Genomic DNA, 13,325 nt, shown 5'->3' with positions numbered 1-13,325 from the left:
TTTTGTTTCATTCGATTCGGTTATTTTACCCCCTGGACATGAGGTCTGAAGATATCGAGCTTTTTTGCATGTTTCAGCATAGGCCTATAAGGCCAATTACACAGGGTTAGCCATATTATTACCATGTTATTTTTGTAACATCACTTATCATTAGATCTATTACAAAATTATATCAATGTATATCGGAGAGTATTTTCATTCCTTTGATATATAAAAAAACTCACAACACCCCCATTTGACATCACAATGACGTCATAATATAGATGTCGTATTTGTGGGTTGCACCAATACTCATGGAAGGTGGTACGCAATGCTTTTTGTTTTTTTCCACCACACGGTATAATAAGTGGTGCAAAATTTATGTGTACTCCGGGGTCAATTGAAGGGAGGGGCAATGATTTTTTGGCAAGCAAAAAAAAAAAGAAGAAAAAAAAAAGAATGGAAGCATTTTTTGCAGGTTGAAAGGGATGGGGAACAAGCGATTTTTGAAAGGTCGAGAGGGGGTGGGCAAGCAATTTTGGCACAGATGGTTTGGGCACCGTTTCTATATTATGCCCTAAAAGGTGTGGGAATATGTTCTATACTAGGTGGGTTCAGTCTTCACTGACAATGTGTACGCATGATGGTTCCAATTAGGGGTACTTTTCAAGAAATGTCCGCGGAATTTTCGAGGACAAAATTCTGCGCGATTGTCCAAATTAGGGGTGTTTTGGAGCAAAATTGTCCTTGAAATGGAAAATAGGGTGTATTTCTAGGACTTTCGTCCGCGTTTTACCGCTACAGTTTTCGTTATTGTCCTCATTTCCCCGTGAAATAGGGGGTAAATTCAAAAGCGTCCTTGAAATGGTAAAAATAGGGGTATTTATTTCGGAAAAATGTCCTCAATTCCTTGTAATAAGGGGGTGAAATGAAAATGCGTCCTCAAAATGATAAAAATAGGGGAGGTTTGGGGGCAAATTTTACTTGATTTCGCGCAAAATAGGGGGTAAAATTGCTGCAAATGTCCTCGATTCCCCGTGAAATAGGGGTCATTTTCAAATCCTGGAACGGTCATACGTCCTACCTTTAAATACAAACTGAACCCACCGGTTCTATATGCAAAATTTCCTGCTCGCTGCGCTCGCATTATATGATAAAATAATCTAAGATTGTAAATTTGGGCTCCCCCAAATCATTTATTCATGCATGTGTAAAGGGGGAGGCAAAGATTTTTTGCCACGTTGAAAGGGGGGGCAAAGATAATTTGGCACAGCCAAAGGGGAGTGGGGTGGGCATTGTCAGGCCATTTTGAGAATTGGCCCCCCGTGGGTACACATGATTATTGCACCACCCCTCCCCTAATAAGGAATTTTAAACACATAATTTCGGTGTCTTGGATCAAGTCTCTACCATAATAAAATGTGCCCACATTTGTATAGCTGTATAAATGTAAAGATTAAAATTGGGTTTTTTATGTCCCATATTTGAAACAAACAATTTTAATTTCAATATTTTGAGCCCATGAACCCAAACTGGGTGCTATTCTGTGACAACATATACAAGTTTCCAAGTTGGTAAAATAGGAATCTGCTTTATTTGCATATTCATGACTTTCTTGTGATGGCCTTTAAGACATTTGCCTAAAAGAGATGGGGTTGTTTATTCTGCTTGAAAATATTAATTGTGGTGGATATATGATTTGTTTATGGATGATATTTGCTATATGCAGGAAATCATGTTATGACTCAATTTCAGTCTAAATTGACACCTGACACATTCAAATTGATTACATTTTGATGAAAATAGGAACATTCCTTTGAAATCACACATATGGCCAAAATTTCTTAAAGTAAACGAAATAGAAATGGAATGATCCCAAGAGGACAAAGTTCCATTGATTTTAGTAGTCAGTAGTATTATACATCCATCCTTGTTATCAGGTGTTCAAAAGATGTACATACAAGTGGAGAAGACCGTGCTGGAGAGTGGCACATCATGGGTGATAACTGGTTGTGAGTAAAAATGGATCTAATGATGAAGATCTGTATACATGTACAGTTAAAATCTTCATATATGGACCATGGGGGGGGGGAAGTCAAAGATAATATTCAGTAAAATGGCTGAACAATTTCCATGTAAATCTTCAGGGTAAAAATGCCGGTCCCAGGTCTCTGATCAACAATTATTGTACAGATCTTCATGGTCTCTTGTCATGGACATTTCGTTCGTTTCCGGCCTCATATAGGGCCACCTCCGTAACCGGAGTGTGTGGTTACCCAAGCTCATGTACCAGTTACATCCACCCACCCCCCCACCCCCAAAATTAAAATATTTTATTTTTGCAAAATCATGACATATTTGCCCACTACCAATGATTTTCATCAATTAGAAAATGCTTAACAATACTGTTGTGGAAGGGGTTGGATTAGGGAGTCAAGATGTTTTCCCACTGCATTTCAGCTATAAACTATAATACATGTAGGTTAAAATTCAGAATGCAACCAACCCCTACCATAAAAACATCTCTGAATGTTCCATCAGTAACATCAGTGATTCTTGTTATTCATTAATCTGAGAGCACTGAAAACAATTAATTTATAGGGAGGGCTTCAGAACTCATCCCCCCGGTTTCTCGCCAGTTCCGCCCGGTTCTACCCGGTTAGACCCGGTTTGTATTGTTCTAAAGAATATGGAATGCAGTTCAACCGCCACTAACTGCCGGTCAACCGGCGGTTGAGTTTTGAAGCCACCCATAAACTACATGTATTATCAGCTAACATGTTAGCCTAACAACACTATACATTACAATGCACTAAAATGGGCAAAAACGGGAAAACTTAAGAAGCCATGTCCAGGGGGTAAAATGCCCAAATTGAACAGAATAAAAGCCATTTTCCCACTCACACAAGGTCACTACAATTATTTCCACAAGTATTTTAAAACTTTGGTTCGAGATCACCCCCCTAGTCCTACATGTATAAACGAAACTAGTTTCGTTTAGGGGGGAGGGGGTAAAAATACTCGATTACGGCTGAGAAACGAAACTAGTTACGTTTATAGGACGTCATTGATCTTTTGGCTTGTTCCCTTATTGATCATGTTGATAGGGACTTATATAGGGATTATAGGTAGATTGAAATATAGTTTGAATAGATATGCACAGTGATGATGCAAATTAAAACTATGGTCTATGAAATGAAATGCAAATTTCAGTGTTAAGTAATGATGGTTTTTGGCTATAAGTCAATTATTTTGACTCTTATTTATTTTCTTGGGAAAAACTTCAAGTTGCTTGGGTGTAAAATAATTCATATAAAAAAGTTTAAACGTTCTACATGTAGGTAGGGGGGTGATCTCGAACCAAAGTTTTAAAATACTTGTGAAAATCATTGTAGTGACTTGGTGTGAGTGGGAAAATGGCCTTTATTTCATTCAATTCCGACATTTTACCCCCTGGACATGGCTTCTGAAGTTTTCCCGTTTTTGGCCATTTTAGTGCATTGTAATGTACAGTATATAGGCTGCATGTTAGCTAATTAAAGTTTATGGGTGGCTTCAAAACTCAGCCGCTGCTTGACCGGCAGTATAGTGGCGGTTGAACCGCATTCCATATTGTTTAGAACAATGCAAACCGGATCTAACCGGGGGGAACTGGCGAGCAACCGGCAGATGTGTTTTGAAGCTCTCCCTATAAAGTATGTGATTTAACTTATGATAATTGTTTTCAGTGCTCTCAGACTAATGAATAATAAGAATCACTGATGTTTCTGATGGAATATTCAGAAATATTTTCATGGTAGGGGTTGGTTGGATTCTGAATTTTAATCTCTTAATTATAAAGATTAGTTGAAATGGGACGGGAAAACATTTTGACTCCCTAATATTATTTGAACATTTCCTATTGAATTAAATCAGTGTAGGTAATCATTGGTAGTGGCGAAATATGTCATGATTAACAAAAAATGTAAACAAAAAATGTCCAACCGGGGGGTGGGGGGAGGGTTGATGCAACTTGTACATCAGCCTGGGTAACCACCCACTCTACTCCGGTCGAGAGGTGGCCCTATATCGGAAACTAATGAAATATCCATGACAAGAGGCCATGAGAATCTGTAAAATTGTTGAACAGTGACCTGGGACGGGCAATTTTACCTTGAAGATGTACATGGAAATTGTTCAGTTATTTTCAGCCATTTTATTGAATATTATCTTTTACTTTCCCCATGTTCCATATGAAGGTTCTACCGACCTTCAGCGGATCCCTTATAAATGTGCTCGCAACCAATTATCACCCATAATATAATACTATACTGACTACTAAAATCAATGGAACTTTGACCTCTTGGGGTCATTTCATTTCTATATATTTTGTTGATTGGAAGAAATTTTGGCCACATGTGTGAAGTCTAATTTTTTTCCTATTTTCGTCAAAATGTAGTGAATTTGATTTTGCCAGGTGTCAATCTAGACTGAAATGGAGTCATTTACATGATTTCCTTGATTACAGCAAATGTCATCCATAAACAAATCATACATCCGCCACTTATTCATATTTGCCTAAATTCTTCAAGCATAGTAAAAAAAATCTCTTTTTCTGAAAATAGCAATGCACATCTCTTGAAGGCCATCACAAGAAAGTCATGAATATGCAATTAAAGCAGACCCCTATTGCCAACTTTGGAACTTGCATATTTGTACCCCAATGTTTTCAGAGTATAGCACCCAGTTTTGGTTCTTGGGCCCGAAATATTGCAATTAAGATTGTTTGTTTCAAATATGGAACAATACCCAATTCTAATCTATACATTTTACACCTACACAAATTTGGGCATATTGTTTAAGGTAGAAACTTGATCCAAGACGCCGAAATTAAGAGTATATTCCTTATAAGGGGTGGTGCAATAATCATGTGTACCCCGGGTTGGTCAATTCCCAAAATGGTCTGCCAAAAATCGTTTGCCCATCCCACCCCCTTTGGCTGTGCCAAAAAAACTTTACCCCCCTTTCGACGTGCCAAAAAACCTTTGCTCAACCACCCTTTGACATGCCCAAAGCAAAAGATTCTTTGCCCCCCACCCCCTTACACATACATGATTTTGGGGAACCCAAGTTTAAAACCTTAGATTGTCTTATCATAATGCCAGAACAGTGATTTTGCATATTTGAACATTTTCCTACACCTTTTAGAGCATAATATAGAAACGGTGCCCAAAAGATCTGTGCCAAAATCGCTTGCCCCTCCCCTCTTTCTTCGACCTGCCAAAAATCGCTTGTCCCCCCTTCAACCAAACAAAAAATCATTGCCACCCCCCCCCCCACACACACACACACACAATTGACCCTGGGGTACACATAAATATTACACCACCCTTTATTCCGTGTGGTGGAAAAAAAAGCATTGCGTACCACCTTCCATGCGTTTAATTGGTGCAACCCACAAATATGACATCTAAATTTTATATTATGACATCATTGTGATGTCAAGTGGGGGTGTTGGATCTTTCCGTTTTTGATATCAAAAGAATGAAAATACTTTCGGATATATACATTGATACCATTTTGTAAAAGATTTAATAACAAGTGATGTTACAAAAATAACATGGAAATAATTATTGTATTGGCCCTATATGGCCTGTGCTAAAACATGCAAAAAAGCTCGATATCTTCGGACCCCATGTCCAGGGGGTAAAATAACCGAATCGGATGAAACAAAAGGCATTTTCCCACTAACACAATGCCACTACAACTATTTCCACAAGTTTTGAAAAAATACCTCACAAAGTGGTTCAGAGATCACCCCCCTAATGTAGGTCATAACATTATTGGAATGGTGAGTACTGGGTCTTGTTATCTTTTCATTTATTTCGAAGCAGGTTCACAAAATAACTGAGGAACACTACATGTATTACACTATCACTATTTTAAAATTGCACTCATCATCTCTGGAACAAAAACTTATATAATTTTATGGGTTTTCTGTTGTAGGCCAATAGTATTTAAAATGTTTAAAAATGTAGGCCTTAGGCCCTATAGTTTAAATAATAAATGGATTCACCCGCCATCAAGACTCATTTTGCCGGATTATTATTAATATACCTACATATAGAAGCTTATAGAATACATTTGTAACATAACTGCAGTCATGTTTGATTACGATTGCAATTGCAATTTCACATCAAACATGTTTATCTGAAAAAAAAAAAATATTTGTATTTTATTGATTTTACATTCAGTTGCAATTATTGCTTTTGTATTCATTTATATCAAAATGTAACCATTTTCTCGATCTCCATAACATATTTATTGATTTATTGATGGATTGATTGATTGTAGTCATTTTGTTTCAAAAGGTAACAATTTTCTCTATAATAATATATTACCGTATTCGTCCGAGTAAAGTCCCACGTTCGAGTATAATCCCACCCCCCATTTTTCGAAAAATTTCAGAAATTGTAAAAAAAAAAAAAAAAAAAAAAATCGGTTTTGGAGTGTCCGGCCTGGACCTAGACCTAGATGCTAGGATCATTCATGGTTGACCTAAAAAAAATAAAAATTTCAAGATATTTTGTATTTTTAATATGAAAATTGATAATTTGTATTCATGTCATACTCTATTAATGATTTCAAAATGCATTGAAATTTTTTTTTTTTTTTTTGTTGAAATTGAGTATAATCCCACCCCCAATTGTGAAAAATTTTCACATAAAAAACGGGTGGGACTATACTCGGACCAATAATTGATTGTGTTATAGGGTCTTTACACATGTAACTCTAGTATTGTGTATCATGGCATGTTTTTGTCTTATTGACTTTAATGATGATTGGTATGATAATTGATGAAAGAAATTAGTTTTTAATTCAAACACTTGTTTTATTTTAGTATGGAATTCAGTGAGCAGAACATTGGTATTTTGTCTGTTATAATTATTTATTAAAAGATCTTAATACTCAACCACTCGAAACGTTTGGATTTCTTTGTTTTAAAAGCATGGTCTGTCCTAAATAGGAATCCAGCCAGTGAGCCAGGCCTCGCAATTTACAATCAATCATTGATTTTAAATACAATCTATGAATCAATATGATTTAAATCCCATTTTTTTATACGATACCAATATCACATTCACTCATTTTAGTCATGGAATTAAAATGAAACTAGACTTAGCTGTGGTCTAAGACCACGAACACAGCCGTGCTGTGACCCCTTATTGACCTTTGACCCCAAAATATATGAAAGTCCCATAGACATTGGCTAGTGTCAATGTACATTTGCATGTGGCATCACTATGCCATGTTACTTGTAGCAGTAGGGGCATTTTGAAGGTTTTTCGTCTCAGACCGGAAGTGACCCCTTGATGACCTTTGACCCAAAATAAAAAAAAAATACCACATATACACTGGGTAACCACAATTCATATATGAACATACCGTTACTGACCTTGGTTTTTCTTAGCTAATAAAATGTTTTTGAAGGTATTTCGTTTTATACCGGAAGTGACCCCTTAATGACCTTTGACCCCAAATATGTGTACACCCCATATACACTGGGTAACACCAATGCATGTGTGCAAGTGGTATCACTGTCCTACGTAATTTGTGGAAGAAGATGCATTTTATAAGTATTTCGTTTTATACCGGAAGTGACCCCTTAATGACCTTTGACCCCAAATTAAAAATACCACATATACACTGGGTAACCACAATTTATGTGTGCATATACCGTTACTGTCCTCCGTTTTTCTTAGCTAATAAAATTTTTTGAAGATATTTCGTTTTATAGCGGAAGTGACCCCTTAATGACCTTTGACCCCAAATCTGTGTACACCCCATATACACTGGGTAACACCAATGCATGTGTGCAAGTGGTATCACTGTCCTACGTAATTTGTGGAAGAAGATGCATTTTATAAGTATTTCGTTTTATACCGGAAGTGACCCCTTAATGACCTTTGACCCCAAATTAAAAAATACCACATATACACTGGGCAACCACAATTTATGTGTGCATATACCGTTACTGTCCTACGTTTTTGTTAGCTAATAAAATTTTTTGAAGATATTTCGTTTTATACCGGAAGTGACCCCTTAATGACCTTTGACCCCAAATCTGTGTACACCCTATAGACACTAGGTAATTACAATACATGTGTGCAAGTGGCGTCACTGTCCTACGTAATTTGTGGGAGACGATGCATTTTAGAGGTTATTTCGTTTTATAACGGAAGTGACCCCTTAATGACCTTTGACCCATATAAAAAAATATCACTTATACACTAGGTAACTGCAACTCAGATGTGAACATACCGTTACTGCCCTATAGTTTGTTTAGCTAATAAAAAAATTTGAAGGTATTTCGTTTTATACCGGAAGTGACCCCTTAATGACCTTTGACCCCAAATCTGTGTACACCACATAGACACTGGGTAATATCAATGCATTTGTGCTAGTGGCGTCGCTGTCCTACGTAAGTTGTGGGAGAAGATGCATTTTTAGTTGAAATCACGTTTTTGACCCCTATGACCTCTGCGTGACCTTTGACCCCATGAGTTTAATGTAACTTGTAGGTGCACGGTGAATGATCATTGTGACTAAGTTAGGTCAAAATCGATGTAAGCATGTGAATGCTAGAGCAATGTAAAAATTGACAGAAGAAGAAGAAGAAGAAGAAAGAACATGTAAAAAAAAGACACAGCCGTGACTAACGTCACGGCTGTGTAATCATTGATGCTCCAACAACATAGTAGTGGTAGTAATTTGAGCTACTACAGTAATTCTATAGCACTCTGCAAGTAGTCATAGCAACCCAACAGGGAGCTTTTGCTGGAGGTCATCAGACCCCTGGAAGTAGTCTGCAAGTTCAGTATTGATTGATTATTGGTTGTGCATGTACAAGGAAACTTTGACCTTTGTTCAATATAGTCACTGTTTTCAGAAACTGAAACCTGATTGGCTGCTCTCGTTCTCCAATTCCCTCCTATACCTTCAATACAGGGGTGGATTAATCCAATTAGCTTATGATCAAGGCGTTTGTGCAAACTGAAGGAGAGAGTGACAGTGGACATATTTGGACATATGGTCCTAGTCATAGTGGTTGACCATAGATGACTTGTGGCTATATTATTTTTAATATCATAAAAACCATGAAAACACTAGTAGTTCATGGATTAACTGTGGCTTTTGTTTATCAGCATAATGACATTAACTGTGGCTTTTGTTTATCAGCATAATGACAAAATATCTCGGAGTAGTATCTGTGTAGAAACCACTATCTTAGAAGCACTTACGCCTTGTGCAAACTGAAGGAGAGAGTGACAGTTGACATATTTGGACATATGGTCCTAGTCATAGTGGTTGACCATAGATGACTTGTGGCTATATTATTTTTAATATCATACAAACCATGAAAACACTAGTAGTTCATGGATTAACTGTGGCTTTTGTTTATCAGCATAATGACAAAATATCTCGGAGTAGTATCTGTGTAGAAACCACTATCTTAGAAGCACTTACGCCTTGTGCAAACTGAAGGAGAGAGTGACAGTTGACATATTTGGACATATGGTCCTAGTCATAGTGGTTGACCATAGATGACTTGTGGCTATATTATTTTTAATATCATAAAAACCATGAAAACATTAGTAGTTCATGGATTAACTGTGGCTTTTGTTTATCAGCATAATGACAAAATATCTCGGAGTAGTATCTGTGTAGAAACCACTATCTTAGAAGCACTTACGCCTTGAAATCAAGGCTATCTGCATGGGGTAATTGGAAATTATGGTGTAGCCTATTTGTTTTAAGGATGAAGCAACTGGCTCCTTTTGCATGGAAATTAGAACAAATTACTATACAAGCTGTATCAAAAAGTTTGGTACCCAGCAGTTTTTATAGTAATTGAAAAGCCTGGTTCTTCCAAATGCAATATCGGGTCCCCCCCAAAATGATAAAATGATCAGACCATAAATCTTTTGTGACTGTTTATGACATTAATCAACAAATTATGCGGATCCTAGATGTGTCGAGGGTGTTATGTTTATTAACAAAACGTTACGTTTGTATTTGTGATTGTTAATCATTGTTACGTGTATGTTAACAAATGAAAGTTCTGTAATTTTTTTAATTCTTCAATGCTAAGTTAGTAAGTATTCTTTTGGATATCATCAAATTGTAAATCTCTAGTCAGATTTTCAGTGTGTTAACAACTATGTATCAAAGATTACGTTCATGTACAAAACATTAACGTTCTTATCTTGTAAACATTGTATACCCATATAGCTACTTTTATGAAGAATGAATGTTCTGTAATTGTTTTTATCCTTCATCTCTATTAGATTTTCAGTGTATTAGCAAGTAGATGATGTAGGCTATATGTATCACAGACGTTATGATGTATATGTATCACAGACGTTATACATTCATAAAAACTTTTCTTTTGGTCAACATAGATATTTTGCCAGGGGGAGCTTACTTATTTGTGTCTTCTATACTATCCTTCATATACCCCCTGCATAACGAAATTCAACAATATTCAATATCCAAAGCAATATCATCACTACAATATGCCCCAAAATTGAAATTCCCTAGAAAAAATCATTATGATACCAAATCCCCGGGACCAAATCTAAACACCATGCCATGGAATTCACCATATCACGTCCAAGCTCACATTGGGCGCCCCATTCCTTTTTAAAGGAATTTTTATTTAAATACCAATATGGCGGCCATTTTGACAATCCAAAATGGCCGGTTAATCTGCACACACGCAGTCATGTTCAGTACCTAAAAGTGGACCTTTGAACCTGAAATAGTTACTTTTTATTGGACTATGCAGTCATACTTCTTCTTAGCGTGTCCAAGCGCAGGGTCAAATGCGCCCGAGCCAATAGCTGACGCAGTGACGAGCAGAATCGTTGAATTCAGCTATAGGTCCTCATGTGTGCAATGTTGCCCCATCTGTGGACAGACCAACAGGTGTTCCATAGTCTGTGGAACCGTTCCACACTCACAGGTAGTGTTTTGTCCTTCTGGTAGGTATCCCCATTTCTGACAAGCGACCTTGCACCTTCCGACCCCTGATCTTAGTCTGTTGAGACACCGCCACTCAGGCCATGTGGAATCAGCTCCAGGTGGTAGCTGCTCACTGGGTTGTAGTCCCATAGCTGGTGAATTGGGAGATCTCTCTTTCCACAGGGTGAGTCTTTCCGCTTCCTTGGAGACTGTCCCAAGAGGATGAACTTTGCTTAGGAAGCTTCCTCTGGATCTAAGGCGTTTGGGTGCAGCAGTCTGGTTGAACATGGGGTGCTTCATATCAGTGGTCTGACGCTCACGCTCTTGCATGCTGGTCACTTGTCGGCGTACATCTGGAGGGGCTATATCAGCTAAGGTTTAGAGACTCTCCGTTGGTGTTGATTGGAGGCATCCAGTGATAAGTCGACAGCATGAGTTGAGTGCTGGGTCCACCTTCTTGGCATGAGTTGATCTTCCCCACACTGGACAGGCATATTCAGCACTAGAGTAGCATAAAGCCAAGGCTGTTGATCTGAGAGTGTCTGGTCGGGCTCCCCATCTGGATCCAGTGAGCTTGTTCAAAATGTTGTTTCGTGAACAAACTTTGCTCCTTGTCTTCTCAATGTGGCTCTTGTATGAGAGTGTACGGTCGAGAGTGACTCCCAGATATACGGGTGTTTCACAGTGCTCTAGTGTGGTTCCAGACCAGGTCACCTTCAGTTTACGTTTAGCTTCACGGTTGCGGAGGTGGAAAGCACACACCTGTGTCTTGGATGGGTTGGCACGGAAGTAGTTTTCCTCATAGTATGGCGTGAGCTCAACCAGGGCTTTGGAGAGTCTCTGTTCCACAACAGTGAAGTCGGTGTGTTGTACACTGATGCCAAGATCGTCTGCATATATGAAGCGTTGGGTGTCTTCACTTCTCGGTTGATCATTGGTGTATATATTGAACAGGAGAGGTGCGAGAACACTGCCTTGGGGTAGTCCGTTCCTGTGTCTTCGCCACCGGTCTTGTCTCCAAGCTGAACAAAGAACATCCTGTTGTCAAGCATGCATTCGATGAGCTCCGTCAGGTGGATATCTTTGGTTAGCTCCAGGATTTTGCTGAGGAGACATCTATGATTGACGGTACGGTATCGTAAGCTGCTGAGAGGTCGACGAAAACAACCCCGGTTACCAATCCATCCTCAAATCCATCCTCAATTTGCTGGGTAAGGTTGAGAACTTGGCTTGTTGTTGATTTGCCAGGACGGAAACCTGCTTGTTCTGGGATGAGTTGCTCGTCTACCACAGGTCCCAGTCTGTTGAGCAGGAGGCGTTCGAATAGATTGTAGGTATGGCTGAGAAGCGATATTGGTCGATAACTCTTTGGGATGGATGGATCTTTCCCTGACTTCAGCAGACCGATGATGTGAGACTTCTTCCAGATCTTAGGGAGTCTGTGGCTGCGACGACAGGTGTTGTAGAGCTGTAAAAGCCATTTCTTTGCCTCTGGACCAAAGTTCTTCAGCTGCTCAGTTGTGATGTTGTCAAGGCCAATTGCTTTCCCTGGTTGGAGTTTGACGATTCCTGCTTCCATCTGCTGCATAGTAAAGGGCTTGGTGAAGCCGGGGTCTCCGCTGTATTTGGTCTTATGTTTCTTGCCACTTCTTCCATTCAGGAGCAGTTGTGGGCAACCTGGTTGGGTGTGACTTTGGGCTGCTGTGGAGCTGTTGTAGGGTCACCTTGAAGTTTGCGGATGGTGGATCATGCCTTCTTGCTGTTGCGGGTCATGTCTGCTGACTCTATGAGGGTATGCCAGGTCTTATTACGCTCTTTGGAGATGGATTCCATAACTGTCGCACCCTTTGCTGTTGTTTCCAATCCTCGGCGAAAGGGTCAGCTTCAAACAGGGTTACATACTATTGGTATTCTTCTGCACATTCCTTGGAAAGGCCTGGTATGTATTCCACCCTGCAGCCTCTTGGTATATGTCTACGAGCAGTCTTGGAAACTAGTTGGGCAAAGGTGTCATAGTTGTCTGGAGTTGGAGTAATTCTCTTCACCTTCTGGTCTAGCTCTTTTGTGAATCCGTTCCAGTCTGCTTTCTAGTAATTGAAGCGTCGCTGAAAAGGCACTATGTTTGGTGAGATTACGGTGTTAACGTGGATACCAATTGGCCGGTGTTGTGTTTGGGGAACTGGATCCAATACAATCGTTTTGGAATCATGAATAAGGCTCAGCTGGTGTTTGTCTATCCATTCCTCAACTGCAGCTCCATCGTTGTTGGTTTCTTTGTAACCCCATTGAGGGCTGTGGCTGTTGAAATTGCCGATGAAGATACATGGCTTGGTGTCAGTGTT

The sequence above is a fragment of the Amphiura filiformis genome, unplaced genomic scaffold (genome assembly GCF_039555335.1).
Source record: "Amphiura filiformis unplaced genomic scaffold, Afil_fr2py scaffold_231, whole genome shotgun sequence".
Lineage (NCBI taxonomy): Eukaryota > Metazoa > Echinodermata > Ophiuroidea > Amphilepidida > Amphiuridae > Amphiura > Amphiura filiformis.
This window is presented reverse-complemented; position numbering follows the sequence as displayed.